The 20,395-nt window shown below is 42.1% G+C and overlaps 1 protein-coding gene across 10 annotated transcripts in view; it reads left to right on the top strand.

Moving 5' to 3' along the window:
- The window catches only part of Foxn3 (forkhead box N3), a 406,647-nt gene that overhangs the window by 99,255 nt on the left and 286,997 nt on the right, over window positions 1-20,395 (top strand). For 8 of the 10 annotated variants that reach the window (XM_087195142.1, XM_021245282.2, XM_087195148.1 and 5 more), the window contains exon 2: window positions 16,130-16,231. The exons of the other annotated variants lie outside the window; for them this stretch is intronic. The gene's annotated coding sequence lies outside the window, so the exon portion shown is untranslated. The remainder of the gene's footprint in view (window positions 1-16,129; window positions 16,232-20,395) is intronic. 10 annotated transcript variants of the gene reach the window in all.

Genomic DNA, 20,395 nt, shown 5'->3' with positions numbered 1-20,395 from the left:
AGGTCACTTTGTTGAGAGTGGTGAAATTATAACGTGTCATCTTACCAAAAGTCCATACCAAGAAAGGGACTTCTTCTAACCCCCATGACGCCATCCTCCCAGACTGGGGCCTTCAGCTAGCTTCACATCTGGGCTGGAGTGGTGGGGATGTGAGGTGGATATAGGGCAGTTGTAGACACAACAATTCTCTCTTCATATAGAGCTGTGTGTCTTGGCCCTTCTCTGGCCCTCTGTAATGCCTCTGGGAAGAGCCCAAGTCTACACAAACTGGGACAGATTGAGGCCTTAGTCTATTGTCAATTATTGCCAGGACAGATTCAGAATAATGCTGTTATGTTGTTTCCTCATCTTATCACCTCTGTCACAAGTCTTATCATCTACTCCATTTCCAAAAATCCTAGGGAGCAAAAGGCTGAGCTCTGTGACTCCCCTATGGGGATGGCAGCCAGCTGCAAACATAGTTGGGTCCCTGACTCATGGCTTGGAGACTGAGCTAGCATTATGCCATGGATTTTGGTTTTGTTCGAGTTGGTGTCCCCTGCATGCACGTGAGTGGATTAGCAATGCACATGACCACTTGCTTTGTGTATTCTCTGACGGAGTGACCCAGTTAGAGGCCTGGCCCAGGCACAGGATGAGCAAGGCTGGCTGAGTGCTGTCAGGGAATCTCCCAGCTGACCCACGGGGGCTCCTCCCATCCTGGTCAGGGTGCAAACAAGTTTCAGAGCAATGGGGCAGAGCCCCTGCTGTGGAATTGGCTCTGCCCACTTAAAGTGATATACAGATAAAGAGAAACAATGGGCTCCATAGGAGAGATTTGTTTCACAGTGTCGCCTTCTTTTGAAAGCAGCCATTATGAGTGGTCTTCTGGCTTTTCATCCAATTGCTAACCAAACTTGAACATGTTAGAAACCCTCTTATGTGTTAATATTCCCAGTGAGGCAAGAATCATTATTTCTCCCTCATCAGTGACCAAACAGTGCTGCCAAGTTTTCCAGTGATCTAGCGAGACTCACACTTGTGACAAACCAGGGCATCCTCTGACTTCTTCCTACTATTGTCTCTCACATAGGGAAGTGGCTTGGTCTATAAAACGTGTGGTTGCTATGAATTACTGTTGTTGGTAAGGAGAATTGGAAGCATTCTCATTTCTAGATTACCTTTCAAATATTCAAATTCATGCAGCAGTAGCATATGGCTAGAACTTTTTTTTTTTTTCCACTCAGATGTCTTCCAATGTGCTTCATTGAATTCCAAATCCACATCAGGTTTGAATTTTGAAAATGCCAACTGTATACTAACTGAATGTGCGAAATGAAGAAAACTTTCATAAATGTTTTTTTAAAAATAAATGGTGTTCTGTGTTCAGATAAAAACCAGCTGTATGGGTTTTAAAAAAAATTTTGATTCATTTGCATCTCGATAATGTTGCGGGAACAATGTTACTAGGGTATTTTTAGCCAATTTTTCTATAGGACAGATCCACAATAGCACTCGTCCGATATCACAGGAAAGTGGACCATGGTAGTCTTTGTGGCTACCCTCACTGGCCCAGACCCCAACAGCCTTGGTGGACAGAACAACCCCTGGCTGCAGAAATGATGAGTCTCCATTTTCTTCCCCCTCAGAGTTTAGTTTGTAGGTACCATTTACACATGCATTTTTTATGAGATAAGAAATTCCCATGCACTTTAGAACTAATAAGAGGAGGCTTTTATCTACTCAGTTTTCCTCAGTTGCATGTGCATGTTCCAGACGACTCAGTCAGAGGCACCAACATGAGATGGAAACTACCTTGGCTGTAACCTAATGGAGGGAAGGTCTAAGAGCTTCCTGGGCCCTGGGCTTCCCAGAGTGAGAACCCTCCCTCCTCTTGCTCCCCTCGCTATATTAAAATACACCACAGTCTGAATGAAATATAATGTACACATTGTACTTTTTGAAGTCGCCATCAATTGTAAAATATAACATTATTTCATGTACCACTAAGAGAAAAAGTGCTGCCTAATATAATTAGATGGACTCATTTCAGAGTTCTTTTGCAATGAACTGCATTTTTAAACTAGTAAAATACATTTTAATGATGAGTTGAGTTATAATGGAGTAGTGAGATAATGCTACATTTTGCTAGTTTTTAAATGATTGTATTTCAAACACAGAAAATATATTCCCAGTATCCAACTTTGATATGGTTCAATGCTTTGCCATGTTTGCTTCAGATATTTTAAAAAAATAAAACACTGAAGATACAATGAAAGGTCCAAGTGGATCTCTCCTCCACCACAAGACTCAGTCTCTCTTTAGGTCCCTAAGACGCCACCACCATGAATTTGGTGCTTATTCCCACCTGAGTTCGTAAACTTTGATTTATTTTTTGTACCTATAAATATTTATTTACTATTTTTAAAATCTGCTAGTCATCTGCCAGTATGTGCCCCCTTCTTCCCCCCCCCCTTTTTTTTTTCAGTACTGGGAACTGAAGCCAGAGTCTTTGCACTGAGCTACATCCTCAGCTTTTTAATTTTTTTTTGAAACAGGGTCTTGCTGAGTTGCCCAGGCAGGACTCAGACTCAAAATCCTTCTGCCTCAGCCTCCCCGAGTGCTGGGATTACAGGTATAGACCATCACACCCAGCTTGCTCCTTCCTTTTATTAGTAGAACCCTTGCACTTCAAATAAACAAATTCTGCCAGTGATGGTTAAGTGACTTAGTTTCTACCCAAAGAAGCAACACAGAAGTGAAGGGTACAGCTTCTGGATTTTGTCTCAAAAATAGGGAGTAAATTAGGGTTAGGATCAGGGTCAGGGTTAAGTTAGTTTACTGTTATGGTAACAAAGCCCTGGTTTGAATTTCCTAGCACTGAAAAGAAAAAAAAGAAGGAAGAGGAGAAGAGGGAGGAAGGAAATTCTTTATACTGTATTCTCTTTCTTCTTTCTTCCTGGCTCTTGATGAGGGCAGCAACCAGGTGGTAGCAAGAGATTATGATCATAAAAATATAGAAAACATGCTAGAGAATAGCAAAGCAACAAGATAGAAAAATCCTTACTCCCTGGCCCCATCAGACTACCCACTATCTTGGGCCAGAATGTGAGAAGTCAACAAGCATTTTAAGTCAGTGTTACTTGGTCTTTATTAAAACAGCCCTCAAAATATTCTAAGTAATACAAGTGGTTTCCATTTTGATCATGCTGTGACTTATTTTATTAAAAACTTCCATTTTTCTAACTGGAGGACATTATGTTGAATGAAATAAGCTAGGCACAGAAAGACAAACAGTGCATGTTTTCTCTCATTTGTGGAAGCTGAAAATGTCCATCATATAGAAATAGAGAGTAGAATAGTGGTCACTAGAGGCAACAAAGGCTGGAAGGAGGAAGGGTAGAGGTCAGATAATAGGCACCAAAATACAGTTAGGGTAGAGGAATTAGTTCTAATGCTCTATATCACAGTAGGGTGAGTATAGCTAAAAATAATGTATGTATATTTCAAAAATCTACAGTAAACTGGGCCTGCTAGCAAATGCTTGTAATCCTAGCACACAGGAGGCTGAGGCAAGAGGATCATAAGTTTGAGGTAGCCAGGGCTATATAGCAAATTCAAGGCCAGCTTTGACTGCAGAGCAAGATTGAATCTCAAAAAAAAAAAAAATCTCTCTCCCCGCCAAAAAAAAGCTCCAAGAGAGTATTTTGGATTATTTTGCCACAGGTAAGTGATAAACATTTGAGAAGATAGATATGTTTACCCTGATTAGAACATTACACAATGTATGTGTGTGTGTGTATATATATATATATATATATATATATATCAAAACATCACGTTACCCCATAAATATGTACAATTACATGTCAATTTTTTCATGTTACCTTTTAACAATCTCAGCTGTTAGTAACAGCTCAAGAAATATATAGTCTTGGCAAAGTATCCCAAGCTGAGACTAATGAGATTAATCTTTCTAATCTATGAGAGCAAAAACATGTTCCACTTTTAAAAAACAGTAAATGGTAGTATTTGAAAGTGCAAAATTCTGATCTGCCTTTGCAAAATATTCTTCTGCCTTTTTTTGTTGTTATTGCTGTACTATAACTAAAAGAGTAGAATTTAATGGAAAACTTCCATTTTTGTTAAGTAGGAGGGATTAGGATAAATGCAGTCAAACAGTTCATCACATCTTCAGACTTAAGAAGGAAGGAATATATTTAGCAGCTTCCTCAATGGCTAGGTATTTGTTTCCAGTCCTTGGTGGTCATCACCTCATGGCGGGAACACGAACTCGAGCCCATTGATCATCCTCCATGCAGAGATACAGGTCATTCATACACACTGAGGGCAGTCGGTGGTTCTGTCCCCAACAGAAGACATCGAAAGCAAACTCAAAATACTCATTTCAGAATGAAAAGGAGTTTTCACTAGCAGGAGAAGTTTTCTTCTCAAATGCAGACTGAGCATCCACATGACTGTGGTAAGAGGGAGGCCTGGTCAGTTCCTCTTCTCCAGGAGCTGGCCCCAGAGTGCCCCACAATGAGACCCCCTCACTGGCTGGCCCGCGTGCCCACAGCTCTGGGCCAGGGCACCATTTTGGCTGGGATACTTGCTTTCTGTGGAGTGACCAGGTGGCTCAGGGCCAGGTGTCTACAGGGCCAGCACCACTGGTAGCTAATGAGGACAACTTCCAGTTTATTATCCCTTTAAACAGCCCTGAGGCTATCTGATAGGAGCACACCCACCAGCTTGGGGTTGATCTCATTGGTCAGCGTGGCTTCTGGTCTTAAATGCAGGTCTGTACTTTGATTCTCTCTCTTTTGGTACTGGGGATCGAACCCAGGACATTGAGCATGCTAGACAAGTGCTCTACTGCTGGGTGATACCCCCAGCCCTGTTTATTTCATTTTGACACAAGATCTAAGTTTCCCAGGCAAGCCTTGAACTTATGATCCTCTTGCCTCAGCCTCCTGTGTAGCTGGGACTACAGGTGTGTGCTCCCACACTCAGCCTTTTGGTTTCTTTCTCAAAGGACCCTTGGCAGCAAGAGCTGCAGGGCACCCTGCTTTTGCGTTGAATGAGTTCCCAACCTTGGCCCTCTTTTTCTTCCCTCCATGCAGTGAGAACTGGGTCTCAGGGGAGTGGTCCTCAGACACCTGCATTCTCTACATTGCCTCTAGGTCAAAGATCATGGGCATCTCTCCCGCCATCTGTGCGTGTGATTTCAAAGCACAAATGGAGGCTCCTTGATGGAGTGGGAAGGTGAGCCTCGCTTGTAAATTAAATTCCTAGTGAAAAAACAAAACAGAACAGCTGAACAATACAAAATGACTCCCCTGAGTGGGTGCTGGAACCTCAACTGTGAATTCTGTCCAGCTTTGGGGACAAGAAGAAAGAAGAGAGACATAGGTGACATGTGGAAGTCAGTTTGTGCATTCTAGAAATTTAACATTTCCTCTGACAGTTTTTGCAACCTAAAAAATGAAAATCAGATGTAAAAGCTCCCCAAGCACCTTGATTTGCCTATTAATCAGTTCACCAGAAATTCACCTGCATTTTGAGTGTTTTTGCTTGCATTGCCAGTATCGCAAAGAAATTCATTTAATTCAAAAATTTAAAATTAAGCATAAACTGAAATTTAAAAACAAGCTGGTATGCCCTTAAAAGGCTTGATTTTCAAACCTTATAACACCAAAAAGATGGAGAAAAAAATATCAAAGGACATTGCCATGTAAAAACACTCAAAAAGGTTTTAAATTGTAGGCAAATTGCTCATTAGGTGACTTGCTTTAGGCTAATTGACCTAAAGTCAACGGCATCCAAAAGTTGACACTTTTGTGCCCAGGGACACTTTCTCAGGACCGTATTCATCTTTTTTCCAGATAAAATTCTAATCAACTCTATTATTTGGTTTCTCAGCCCCTGGCATATTAGATGTGAATCAAAACAGGAGGGAACGGTGAGAGCCAGGCCACTTTGCACAGCGAGAAGGCCAGCTGGTACCCCAACGGCCAGGGAGGGGCAAGAGAAGGCCAGGGAAAATGGAAATGTGAACAGGAGGCTTAGGAAATCACCTTAGCATGAGGCTTCTCCTTCCCTCCTGCCTTTCCCTTGTGTGGCTTCTGGGAGCACCTCTCTATCAACATGCAAAGGCTCATAATGCCAGCCAAGTTGTGAGAAGTATTTGTAAGGACTTTGCTTAGCTCATTGTTTTCTTCTACAATCCCTGTTAGAAAGCTTTTATCACAACCTTTCCAATTGTTGACTCTTTGATTGGAGCATCCCTGGGAAGGCACTTGGTCTACCCTGTCTTCTATGATCCACCCCACCCCCCCGCCCCGCCACCCCACCCAAACATTGCTCAGATGGTTGTCTCAGGTTCTTCATGAACAGCCCAACCTAGAAGCAGTTCTGGGGTCTTGAAAAACTTCACTTCCTGGAAAAACACTGTCCCCAAAAGTTAGCACAAACAAATCCTGCTATCGGTTAATTCTTGAAATCCAGGGGAGGAGGTAATGAATGACCTGAATCATGGTGAAATCCACTTTCCACTGTTAGATGGCTGAAAGTGTGGTTAAGAAGCAAGCAGGGGTGGGGAAAGGAAAGAAAGGAATGGAATTAATATGAGAAAATGAAAAAATGGCAACAAAATCTTTGGAAATAGGGAGGGATGGAAGGGTTGGTTAAAGGGAGGGCAGGGGAATGGGGGAAAAAAAAGAACCAGTAGAGATTATGTTAAGGTGTAAATTTCCAATGATGAATGTCATTATACTGTATACCTAAAATGTACCAGTAAAATTAATTTAAAAAAAAGCAAGCAGGTAAACTGGCAACCCACAAAATGGGAGAAAAATATTTGAAAAGTATCTGTCTGATAAGGGATTAATATTTGGAATATATAGAGAATCCTGAAGCTTAAAAAAACTCAAACTATAGGGCCAGGGATTTAGTTCAGTAGTGCTGCACCTGCCTGGCAAGCGAAAAGTCCTGAGTTCGATCCCTGGTGCCGAGGGGGAAAAAAACCCAACAAACCAAACTACCCAATTCAAAAATATGCATAGATATTAAAATGGCCAATAAGTACAGGAAAAGACATTCAACATCATTAATAAATAAGGAAATGTGCATCAAAACTGTAATGAGATATGACGTCATACTTATTAGGATGGCTGCTGTTAAAAACCCAGGCACCAATAAGTGTTGGTGAGGATATAGAGAATCTGGAATCATTGCACACTGTTGGTAGGAATTTAAAATGGTTCACCTGCTGTGGAAAACAGTATAGTGATTTCTCAAAAAAAATAAAAATAGAATTACCCCAAGAGCAATTCCATTTTTTTGGTATATTTCCAAAAGAATTGAAATCAGAATCTCAAAGAGATACTTATACACCCATGTTAATAGCAGCATTCTTTGTAATAGCTAAAGTATGGAAGCAAAATGAGTAGGCACCAACAGATGAATGGATGAGCAAAAGGTAGTATATCCATGTAAGGGAAAGGAAGAAAAATGTGATACAATATGGATGAACCAGGGAGACATGATGATAAGTGAAATAAACCAGTCATGAAAAGTAAATAACTATGATTCCTCATATATGAAGTAGTTAGAGTTGTCAAACTCATAAGAGATGGAAGGCAGAACTGTGAATTGCCAGGAGGTGAGAGTGCGGATGGGAAGTTATTTTTTAATGGGTATAGAGTTTTGGTTTTGCAAGATGAAAAGGGTTATGGAGGTAGATGGTGCTGAAGGTCGCACAGAATAATTATTTAATTCCACTGAAGCTGTGCACCTCAAAATGATTAGGATGTTGTTTGATGTTTCGTGTATTCTACCACAATTTTTTTTTTTTAAATGCAGAACCATGTTCTGGAATAGCTTACTTCCTTAGGAGCCTGACTAGTTTATTGCTGCTTCTGGACCCCCTTTTATCTCCAAAGCCCAAGGGTCCCCCACCATCTTTCTACTGCAAGGCCCTCTCTGAGGACTGGTGCAAGGACTCAGGTCTAGGACTCCCAGGAAGGATGAGAGTTCAAGACCTTGTGAGCGAGCGGAGATGGTCTGCTTGGACGCCAACTCAGAATGGGTGGGTGAGGGCAAAGAAGGGCCATAGTTAATCCCCAGACCAATCAATCGGACACTTAGTGTCAGTCCTCCCATAAGTCTTCTTACTATAGTTAAGTTCATCAAATCAGCTGCATGTTGAGTACTCCTGGGAGTAGCACGGTCCATGGAAAGAGCAACAGATCAGGTGACAGAAGGCGAAGCATTGACTGTGAATGTCTTCTTGGTGATATCTGCCAAACTACTTCAGGGCACTCCTGTGATAGTCACATGAGATAACTAGGTGAAAACGCTTGGTGACACTAGCAGTGTGGAGAAAGCAGTGCCCAGTGAACATGGATGACTGTATTCACAGCTGCAAACAGCTCAGCTCCTTAGGATTTGTAAGTACTTGGTGGTTGGTTAAAGGGCAATCTCTGCCTGTCCTGCTAAAACCTGAAGAGTAGACTTTGTACTGGACCCTAACATCTTCTTGAGATTGCTTTAATAAAGTGCCATATTTCCTTAACCAGTAAGGTGTATGTATCTATTTTCTTAGGGATGAGTTGATTATTATTATCATAGTAAACATCCAGGAATGATTCAATTTAGGAAAATAATAGGAAAATTTTGCTCATCTTTTATGGGATAATTTTGCCATAATCCCCACAGATAAAGTAGTGGTTTCTTTAAAACATGCCAATTTGGGGTCATGGATCTGCACTCTTAAAGCCTACAATTGATTGTTTAGTATGAAAATTGTATTCAAGTGAAGCACATCAGTATGCAAATCTAAAATGTGGCCATTTTCATCTAGATTGAATATTATTAACTAGCCCAAGGGATAGGATGTAATTAAGATTTTTGAGCAGCTTATTTTTGTCTACTGTGATGAGTATAACCCCAATATTTAAAGTGGCTTACCAGTTTGAATAATGGGAAGTTGGATCAGTGTACCAATGACTATGCATTTTGGCTTTTAAGTGTAATAAAAGAGTTAGACTTTTCTCCATGGGCCCAACCATTGATAAGGGCAGAGATTTGAACTTGAAGCAAATAAGAGAATGTTCAGATCATAGGAAAATCACATTTCTTTCTGAATGATGACAGATTTCATCTCATTACCTACTCACTTATTCTAATGCTCCTCACATGGGTTTAGGAACAAAGACTAGAGTGGGATGGATGAAGCCCTTGTTAAGGGATTTTACTTTTTGCCTAATCAAAGCTATTGGACTTACACAGCCTTGTAACGCAGCTCAGGTTGGAAGGGAGAACAATTCTTAGCTTGGATCCACTTCAGAAAGTTTGCTGAGCCTCCCCCCGCCCCAGAATTGAGAAAGGCACATTTCTGGCAGCCTGTTTATTCTGGTGCAATTCCTTGATCACTGCCCTTCTTAGGTGAGGCAAGATGCTCATCTGTTCTGCCTTACCCCCATCATTTTGAAAGACAGACAAAGTTCTCCCTTTCTCCCAGGAGAAGTTAGGGAAGGGATCCATTGCAGAGCTGTACCACTTTAAGCAGATACCGGCAGGCTAGGTTGGTACCACGGCCCATTTCAGCCATCCACATTTTCAGGTGTACCGTATGTGTTTAGTACATCATTTGATAATGCTAAAAAAAATATTAAAGCAGTGTGAGACTAAAGGAGAAAGAAGATGAATGTTAGCATTCCCCTGGGGTTCATGGGTGAAGGAATTAACACAGCGTGGCACTCTACCCTAGCTGTGTTTGTTTCCATGGCAACAGCTACGTACATGTTTCAGACTATCTACAGTGACACAGTTGCAGAAATAGTAGCTTGCAGGTTTCTGATATCGCATCAGTGGACAGGCGGCACGCACTATATTAAGTAAGTGTAAAAGAATTTAAAATATAGCTCTGGATTCAGATGTGTATTAGCTCAGCTGAGCAATGTATGGGGCTTGCGGCATTCCCCTTCTGCACCACAGCACAACCTGGGCAAAGTTGAAAGTTGCAAGATTCCAGTCAAACAATTGTCCTTGCTTGGGTAAATATCATCAAATGAAACAAATGTGAGTGAGTTACAAAGGTAAGAAAATGGCCTTGGCAGATGACATGGTAAAGAAGGATGTTGAAGTGAAGCTTATTTTTTTGTAGGGGGTAGTGATGGGTAAGGAATGAAAGCTTTGGTTGAAAATAGCTGAGTCTTTAAGCAAATGTAATGTGCAACAGAATCTTTAACAGCTGCTGAGTTTATGGCAACGAAGGTCTTTGAACATCTCATTGTAGAAACTGCTTTTATATAAAAATTGATCAGATGAGGAACAGTGAGGTTGATTAGGTGTGCATTTAAAAGGGAAGTTGGGGCTCCATGGTCTTTTCAGAATGCTTATGTAAATATCTCTGTTCTCTCCAGGATGACCCTGGTTTGTCTTTGACATTTGCTGCCCCTTTCTAGTACCATTTGCTGGTATCTGTGTTTATATTAAGCCGCCACATTGTAGCCTGACATGACTTCTGCATTGGTTAGAGAGCAACCAAGCAAAGATGATAGACTCTGTAAGTGTGTGACTTTGCCACCAAATTGTACAGTAATTTAGGAGGAGTGTTCAAATGGGTATTTATTTATGTGCCAGATCCCTACTTTTGAATAGAAGCCTAGGTATTAGGTTAATGGATTTCAATGTGCACATTATGATGGCAGGCGCTTTCAAGCATGTTGTAGTTAATTTATACTGAGTTTTTAATGTCAAAATATTTTTATTTATGTCTGTTTTTCAGTTTAAGCCCACATTTACCTTATACTGTAGTTTTATTCATGTATTAGTGAAGAGAATGTAAGATAACATGGAAATTTAATTAATATATTCATTTGAGGAAGATTAGTTTTCTGACCTTAGGTAGACTTTTACGAAAGTGATGTTTCAACTCTTTTCATTTAAATGAGACTATTTTTTATATGCATAGAGAGTGATCTACAGTGAATGATAGTAATTATTTGACTGGATGTTAAGAGAACACCCTGAGGGGCTTTGAGTTTCTAAATACCTGGGCACATGGAGGGCTGGGACAGGTTTTGAATATCAGGGACTTGAACCCTGGAATGTCCAACACCCCAGTGGATAGATAGGAGGCACCTTTTTATGATCCCACATTGAAATTAACGTTGAAGCCTCCCATGGGTGTCCACATATCATCCTCTTGAGTGACCCCGAGTGGTCAAGAGAAGTTTGTCTTCCGTGGGGAATTTTCGCGGTAGCTCATAACAAAGGGCACTCCTTTTAGTGGAGTCTGTGGACCCTAGCCCATCTTTGGTGCTGTCCGGAGTACAGGTTGCAGACTCCGTTGCTGGTGCTCTGGCTTGCCTGGCATGGACCCCCTGTGTCCTGGTGCACTATACCTCCCTGTGAGAGCTGTACAAGGCCGCCTGTGCTTACCCCCCAGGCAGAGGAACCAAGTGCCATTGGTATGAGAGTTCACATGACATTCTGTTATTGGGTTTGGGGTCCCCTGGAGATCTTTGGTTCATTAACCTGGGACTAAAACTGGAAATCAAAGAAATTTTCATTGAACAACTTAAGGTGATTAGTTCAACTTCTGTCTGTTTGGGAGTGCTAGAGCAGACCTTTCCTCCACTCAACGTGTGTGTGTGTATTTTTCTCATCATACAGAAGCATTTTTCAGTGTAAAAACAAAATAAAACATCCATCGATGTCATTTTATTTTAACTCTTTCGTAAGAATAGAAAAACACAAACCTAAATGCAATACCCTAAGCTGAATTAGTCATTTGAATGTAAAATCCTGGCAGTATTTGTAGGAAATTCAGTGGATTCCATGCTAGGGCCAGGAAATTTATTTGAAAAAAAAAATAAATTTGAGGGATTCCCAAATAGTGGTCGCATGGAATGAGTAAGAGAAAAATGAAGGTACAGACTGATCTTATTAGCAGTCTTAACTGGCAATAGGATTGCCAGAACAAATTTCCTGAGGCATAACTCATTTGGAGTCTCCCCTGCCCAGTAACTCTTGAAGACTCCTGGTGACCTCAGGGAAAGGCCAATCCGTTGGTTGGTGTCCAGGGCTTTCCACCATTAGTCCTTTTCCAGCCTCCCTCTCACTTGGTCTCCTCTTCTTTGAGCACCCCGTGCTCCTGTCCCAGGGTCCTAATTACTGTGTCCCAGCCACACTTGGGATCTTCAAGGCCTTTCCTCTTGCTTTTGTCTCTGATCGGATACCTTAATCCTCATTTTTCTTTCACAGAGCCCAGCTAAAATGTACTTCCTCTATAAAACTTTCTAGATCCTCTGACACACACCTCATTCTTACTGGGATGATTTCTCCATTCTTCATGTTCCCGTATCAGTTTCTTTTCCTTCCCTTACAGCACATATTTCATTACATTAAGATTAGTTGTCTATCCCCTGAACTAAGATATAAGTGTATTAAGGTCAAGGGCTATGACTTAAGTACTTTGATGTGTTTAGCCATACCTAGAATAGTATTTCAAACTGTTTAATTTAACTGAAGTCTTAAAACTTTGTAAAGATATAGGTTGTTGGACAACCTTCAAATGTTTATATTCTGTGCTCAAAGACAGTACTGATGTGGAGATTTGTAAGGCCCTGTCTATTGTAGCACCAAGCATCTGGACCTATTCAGCTTTTTTCAGTTGCTTCCAAACCTCCTGCTGTTTGGCATCAGCTAAACACAGTAACCAGGTGAATGGCTGATTATTTTCATTTTCATAGAATTGGAAGATTTTAGAGGTGAAAAGGACTTGAAGGAGCTAAACACCTCATATTACAGAGAAGAGCATTTTGAACCAGAACTATTAAGTGATTTTTCCAAAGCTGCAGAGTTGATTAGAGACCCAAGTGTGTGGACCACTCGGTGGTCTTAGCTGCTGAACCTTCTTAGAGCTGACTTCAGGTTCCACTTAAGGTTGTCACCTGCTTTCTGGCCCAGGCTGGGATTGGCTCAAGTTCCATATGTAAACACCATCACCTGACACTAATGCCATTAACCAACTCTTTGCCAGAGGCTGATATCATTGGGTTAACATTAAAAACAAACCAAGAAGGGAGCTCAGGGAAACTGGGAGCAAATTCATTAGCCATTGCCTTGCTGAGGCCACAGCAGCTGCTGAATTCAGTCAAGTCCAGACCCTTAAAAAGAGTGGAAAAAAGAAAGTGCATAGTTTCCAGTGTCTGCGAAGCTGAGCCAGCTGGGCGCAGCACCATGGCAAAAAGATCTCTTTAGTTTCAGAAATCCGAGACCTTGGCCTTGCAGAGAGGAGGGGCACGTGGCTGCAACTGTGCCTGACATGCTGTTCCCTTTCTTTCTGGGCTTACCTCTGCCTGGGGTCACACCAGACACTGCTCCTGTGTGAGGTCCAGGGGGATCTAAAGAGAGATTTAGCCCTCCAAGTTGACATAAGCACATTGTCTTAGGAAAGGGGTGTGTGTGTGTGTGTGTGTGAAGTCATGTGTTTTCAAGAGGACCCCTTGGTTTCTATGTAAACGTATGCTTTCTCTTTGCCCAGAGTTAGCCTGTTAAGGGAATAAAGCACAATTTAGGTTTCCAAGTTGGAAGCCTGATTAATCTCTCTGCCAGTTACATATGGAAATAAATTAGTAAATGGTCCATCTGGGACTAAACGACTGCAGAGATGATAAATTATTGCCATTGTATGTGTCAGTGTTGCTGAAGACTGAGTTGTGCTCACCAGGAACTGTCGAAAGATAACTGGATGCTCTATTGTGGTCAGAGAAATAGCATTTAAAGAAAAAAATTACAAGTAAAAAATTTACCTTGAAATGTTCCTGGGGAGAATGAATTGGTTGATGCCAAGTTTGTTCCTCAGAACTGCTGTATCTGCACATATTTAAAAGGAGACTCTCAAGGGCATAGAACATTTTAGTTTCATATTTTCAAAGAGTAACAAGTGTTAATTAGTACCCAGTGTCCCAATGAAAAGGCTAATTCTATACATCTGTGTAGGCTTGCACTTTATAATTTTCAAAGCAACTTATCTATTTTTTATTTAAATTTCAAGGAGGGTGGGGCAGGTCGATGTCTGCTTTTTTGACAGATGGAAAACTGAAGTTTAGAGAGCTCAGTGAGCTGCCCATACTGCCTCAGGTGGTTAAATGGCAGGGCTGGGATGAGAAGCAGATATTGCCAATTCTGAGTCCGGCTTCTTTTCAATCAGAGCCTTGGTGTGACATCAAACATAGTCTCAGCGACCCATCATTCACCTACCAACATCAGGAAATAAAGCGTTCTCTTGATGTCAGTTTTCTAGATGCCAAAACCAAACTTCTTGATCGTGAAAAGTATTTTTTCTCCAACTAGAGATGTTGAGTATCATTTTAACTTTTTGAGGAGGACTAAGGTACACCACTGTCAATTTTATAAAGTTAAAAACAAGGTGTCCTCAGGGGCTTTTAGGTATGGTAAGGTTTTGTTTGTTTTTTGTCCCTTTATCAAATGGCTTGCAGCTACTGTGACACCCGGATTCTTGTGCCTACTTTAAAATTTTCTTGTGTGTTCCTCCTCCTGGGTAGACCCTTAGCTATGAATCCTGGAAGCAGCCGAGACTCTCCACTTTGGAAAATGCAGCGCAAAAAAGTACAGAAAAATAAACTGGCTACAGAAATCTTTAAGTTGCCTTGTTTATCAGATATCAGTTTCTGAACATAAGCCCCAGGTGTAAGCTTTACACAAGGAAGACAAGCCACAGTCCCTGGGCTTTTACCCGTCTGCATTCAGGAGTCACCTGGTGTCACCAGCTCACCTTCCTGTCTCTCATGTATCAGCAGACCTGGTTACTTCCTTCATGTCCTGTGTAACCCTCATGCTTTGGCTGCTGCCTATTCCTGCTATCACAGGCCTGTCCCAATGTCAAGATCCATTATTATAGACATCCCGTCTTCATGGGACCACCTCTTACTGTCACCTTCCACCCAACCAGAAACAAAAGTGTCTTCTGGAACCTTCTAACTGGTAGCAGGTTACACACTGGCCATGTGTTGAGTTGCTGGGTACAAGTCCTGCCTTCCCTAGTGGACAATGCATTTCTCAGGGCAGGGACTCCACACCTTCCCTCTCTAACTCTTCCTGCCTCCTAGCCCCTCGCTCAGGGCTTTGTCTTTAATTGGAGCTTAAACATGAAGTAAAGTGGGATAATTTTATCTTACAATAACAGGATAAATGTCTTTGTCTGAGTGGATAAATGAACAGTCTATATCAGAGTCACTTCCAGGGCTTGTGAAAACGCAGACCTCTGGGTTCCCCTTCCACATATTCTGACTCAGTATCCTGGGTCCGGGCCAAGAATTTGCTTTTCTAACAAGCTCTCAGGTGTTGTTTCTGTTGTTCAGGGACCACAGTTTGAGTACCTCAGATTCAGTGAATTTATTTCCTGAGATTCTCACACTGATTGCTTGTAGGTAGAACTCATACTATAATACCATTCGTTTCATTAGGGTTTATTTTTTGTCATCCTCGATGCCTGGGTTTTTAAAAAAATCTTCCATCAGAAATTATTGTGGAATCGATTTTATGTACCAATTTTCCTGTTTTGCAATATTATCAGTTACCTGTGGACCCGATAACTTGAAGCCCATTTAGGGAGCTAGTCCCCAGGATTACAACCAGAGAGATTTCACTTTATAACAGAAAGAGAATCACTGACTCTGCAGCCTATACACTTGGTCTATGCAGCAGATCAAGGCTGGCATAGGGTGGCCCGCTGACCTTGAATGCTTGTTAGTGCACTGATGCTTTTCCTTTATAAAGACAACTGTTTCAGAAGCAGCTATACTAAAAGAAAATGATCTCACAGACATCTCAGTGACAGTTGTAGTAAAATCACATAGTCTTACAGTATCTATGGCATGTATTTTCAGATATCTGTGTCCTCTTACGCCCTGTGAGACAGTTCTAAAAACACTCTATGTTGAAAGATTCAGTCCTTCAATAACTATCCAAGAAATAAAGAAGTACTGTTGCAATTGACTCTTTCACTGAAGTGTGTCATTTTCTAGGGTCAGGCCGGAGAGGGCATCCATTGTGGTTGCCAGGGCTCTCTGCTCCTCTTCTCTAATCTCCTCCTCCTTCTGCTCCTCTCCACCAGCCTCTAGAAGCATCGTTTTTTGATGATGGAAGCCTCTTTGTCTATTCTGTGACAGAGGTGGAGCGATGCTGACCTTGGATTCCTGGACCCATTCCGACTCAGGTAACCCCACTGTGCCTTCCATTCCCCAGCCTGCTGCACCTTACATAGATTATTACATTGAACAAATGAAATACTAATGCTATATTTAAATGCAAATGCCAAATTGATTGTTTCTCCATCCATTGGCATCAATCCCTTGCTCCTCCTCCCAATCTTAATGATCAATTCATGCAGCTGATCAGACTGACAATGTGGTCAATCCAATTTAGACATTAAGATGATTGAAAACATTGAATCACATCTTTATTTAAAATTCTGGTGTGTCTCCTAGATGCACAAAGCAACCAGAACAAAGCTGGGAATTTTCCTACAGAAACTTGTGCCTCTAAATTAGCGCCTCTCTCGTAATACCATATTTAATTGTATTATTCTTTCTAATGTTGTGTCTTCTAGTTGTGCTCTATAAGTATTATTGAATATCTGTTATGTGCTCTTGGGATAGATGGGGGTAAGAAAGAATAAGACTAGTGCCTTTCCCTGGGGAGCTTATGGTTTTGCCAAAGATTCACAACCAGAACACTGGGTCCAGCTTAGAGTGGGGCTGGGCACCTTAGCCCTCACTTCAGGGAACTGACAAACTTCCACATTGGGATTGGCATAGTTAGGGGAGAATGCATGGGCCAAGAAGGGTCTCAAGTGGTTTTTTCACTGTCATTTGCCAGGCAGAGGGAGCAGGGGTGACATGGCGCCTCGATGGGAAGGTGGGAATGAGCTGGCTGGGAGCCAGGTGGCAAGGCCCTGGCTGCCTGTACCACAGTGTTTGGAGGACCGTGATCTTAGTTCCCAGCCAGGACCAGAGCCTAAGGGCCTGGGTCCCTGAACGAAAACAACAGAGTAGAGCACCCGGGGAATCCCCATCTGCCCTGTTACAAAGGGCCCTGGCTAGCAGCATCTTTCTGGGGCCACTGTTGCCCAGCTCTGGGTTGGCTGCTGCCTTGTGGTCTTTTCAGCCTCTCTGGGCTGGCGCACATCCTTCCCCTGCCTGTCTACCTCACTATTTACTCTTCCTGTGCACAGCTGCTTTCTTCCCCTCCAAGTACTCCCAGACATTCCGGGCTTGACGAGGCCCTGGAAGCACCAGAGGCTGTGAGGTCAGTGCCTGGTGCTCACAAGCTTTGATGGTGAGCTGGGAAACAGAGCTGCAGGGTAGGAGGCCAAGAACCTGAGTTTGTAAGTTGATGAGGAGGACACCTCTAGAAAGTTTTGAAAGCCTGGATTTAAGAGAGTCTCAAGGCCAACGTTGGGGCCACAGTCAGCGATAGGGAGCCAGGTGCTCTGATTAATTTGGGAATGGTGCGCCAAATCCTGCCCATACCTGGCTCTTTTTGATTGCTGCTTTCTATCAAGCTGGCTAAAGCAGGATCACTTTCCTAGGTCTTTGGCGTTAGAGTTGCCAGCTGAGATGCTCAATTTTCCAGTCAGGCAGTCCCCTGGCCACTCCATCCGCCTGACTGTACTGGGCCTGAGAGCACAGGCCCTCGCTAACTGAGGAACTCCAGCCTTCTGGGATCACAGTCCCAGACCAGCCAGAAGGAAGTGGAAGAACTAGAATAACAGTATTCATGTTTCCTTCCCACAGAACTGATTGCCTAATGAGAGCTGCCCTACCTTTTCTAAGCCTCTGCCAGGGCTTAGTAAACTACATTGGGCCCACTGGCTGAGGGCAGCCCTCTGCCTGTTGGTACATGACAGGCAGACTAAGAAGGGTTTTGACATTTTTTAATGGTTGGAAATTTTTAAAAGAAGATTAACATTTTGTGCCTCATAAGAATTCAATGGAATGCCAGGTGTGGTGGCGCACGTTGTAATCGCAGCACTTGGGAGCCTGAGGCAGGAGAATTGCTGAAAATTCGAGGCCAGCCTGGGCTGCATAGTGAGGTTTTTTTTGGTACCAGGGATTGAACTCTGGACCTTGCGCTTTTGAGGCGAGCAGCGGAACCACTGAGCTAAATCCCCGGGCCTCTACACGGTGAGTTTAAGGACAGCCTGAACTACATAGCAAGACCCTGTCTCCAAAAAAAAAAAAGAATTCTATGGAATTCAAATTTCAACATATCTAAATAAAATTTTATTGGAACACAACTGTGTTCATTCATTTCTGGATTATCAATAGCAGCTTGTGTACTACAGTGACAGAATTCAATAGATACAACAAAAACCATAAACTATTAATCAACTGACAGAAGTTTGCTAAGCCCTGGCTTAGGCAATTCTGTGACATATGCATTGCAAAATTTGATGTGTGGGACTTTTTCCCCATTAAGAAAATAGGACTGAAGGATGAATAGGGTTAGAATAGGACTGAGAGGAAGGGATGGATTTTCTAGGCTGAGATAGTGACTTGATCACACTCTAGTTCCCTTCTTCCATTTCTCCCTTTAACTTTCAATTAAATCAAGATACATCATTGAGGCCTTTGCATTTCAAGAACTTAGATACAATATTACTCCTAAAAGGAGCCATCCGGGCATCTTGGATTATTCTAAACGTTGAAACAAATCAGCACCAAATTTAAAATGAACTTTGAATTTTGGAGCTTTTTTCTTTTTTCTTGGTGCTGCAAGTGAGCTATTTTATTTCAAATTAAATAAATACTTTGTTTTAAATGCAGTAAGCATGAAGTCTTACCGTGAGTACGCTGTGACATTTAATCTTGGCAACATGCTTCTCCCAGTCTGCTAGGATTTTATGATCCTGCTGAATGTAAACTATAATGAAATTTGGAGATATGGATTCTAACCTTACTAATTGTCTGAGCCAGGGATGATTGTAGTATGCTTGGGTGAAAAGTATATCCGAAATCTCTTTCGTTGTATTTAGTATAACAAAATAAATACATATTTAATTTTCTCTGGAATTAAGGAAATAATGAAAAATTATTTTTTTTGAATGCTACAGAATTGTATTCATTTAAACAAGTTTTAATGTGGCCACATTGGCCACTGCCTGCCAAATAAATTACAATAAGTACCTAAGAGCACTTATTTTTTTTAGGACTTTCTCTTTCCTCATGCCTATCTAGCAACAGAGCATTTATGATGTTGTGACTAGCTTAAAGCAAGAGGCTCAAACTTTAATGCACAAACAAATCGCATGAGGGATCTTGCTCTTGGAGCCTAAGATTCTGCATTTCTGACAAACTCCCAGGTCACCGATCTGCAGCCAAGTGTGAGAATATACACGGCTGGTTCTGGACAGCATTCAGCTAGGGCTGAAGCTGCCATGGTTCCAAAGTGTGGTAAGTGGACCAGCAGCACTGCCGTGGAAGCTATGGCTAGGGATGTGGATTCTAACTTTATGAACTGGCTGAGCCGGGAAAGGCTGTAGTAGACTAGGATACAAAGCACATTCCAAGGCTCAAGGGCTTAGTTGGATGAAAGTTTCTTTCCCGCTTACCCAAAGTTGGATCGGGTGGCTTCTTGGTTAGTGCAACATGTGAAAGAAGATTTGAGAGCTCACACCTATTCTTAAGTGTCTACAACGCTGGGTCACTGTGGGAAGGTCCATGCTTTTCCTGTGCCTTTGTTTGCTCATGATTAAAGGGGAATTAATCCAGTCCTACATTTTTCCAGAGTTTTTGAAAAGTTCAAATAAGATGTCTGAAAATGCCTTAAAAGGTATGATAAGAGCCAGGTGTTGTAGTGCACACCTGTAATCCCAGCACTCTGGGAGGCTGAGGCAGGAGGATTGCAAATTCGAGCCCAGTCTTAGCAACTTAGTGTCTAAGCGAGGTCCTGTCTCAAAATAAAAAATAAAATAGGGCTGGGAGTATAGCTCAGTGTGAAGGTCTTGGGTTCAGTGCCCAGTACTGCCCCCCTTAAAAAAAGAGTAACAGAGAAGCAGAAAGCTTTGAATTGCTGACTCTCACACAGCTAGTGAGTGGCTTTGATTTGAACTCAGGCCCATCTGACTCCGTGCTTTCAAGTATTCTATGGGACTGCTTGTTCGCTCTTACAAGGATTGCACCCGTGACCACATGGCACCCCACTTTTCTGACACTGGCCTGGGAATTTGTTCTCAGGTCACATCCTGCTAGAAGGATCCACCCTGTGTGTTTGGTCCAGCTCTTCAGGACACCATCGAGAAGATGAGATGTTGGATCCCTGGGTAATTCCCCAGAGCCCTTGGATAGCAGGACCAGGACAGACTTCCTGTTCTGTCCCC

Source organism: Heterocephalus glaber, unplaced genomic scaffold (assembly GCF_053883595.1).
Source record: "Heterocephalus glaber isolate CG9 unplaced genomic scaffold, H.glaber_assembly_v1.0 deba00001608, whole genome shotgun sequence".
In the NCBI taxonomy this organism is placed as follows: Eukaryota; Metazoa; Chordata; class Mammalia; order Rodentia; family Bathyergidae; genus Heterocephalus; species Heterocephalus glaber.
This window is presented reverse-complemented; position numbering and strand designations above follow the sequence as displayed.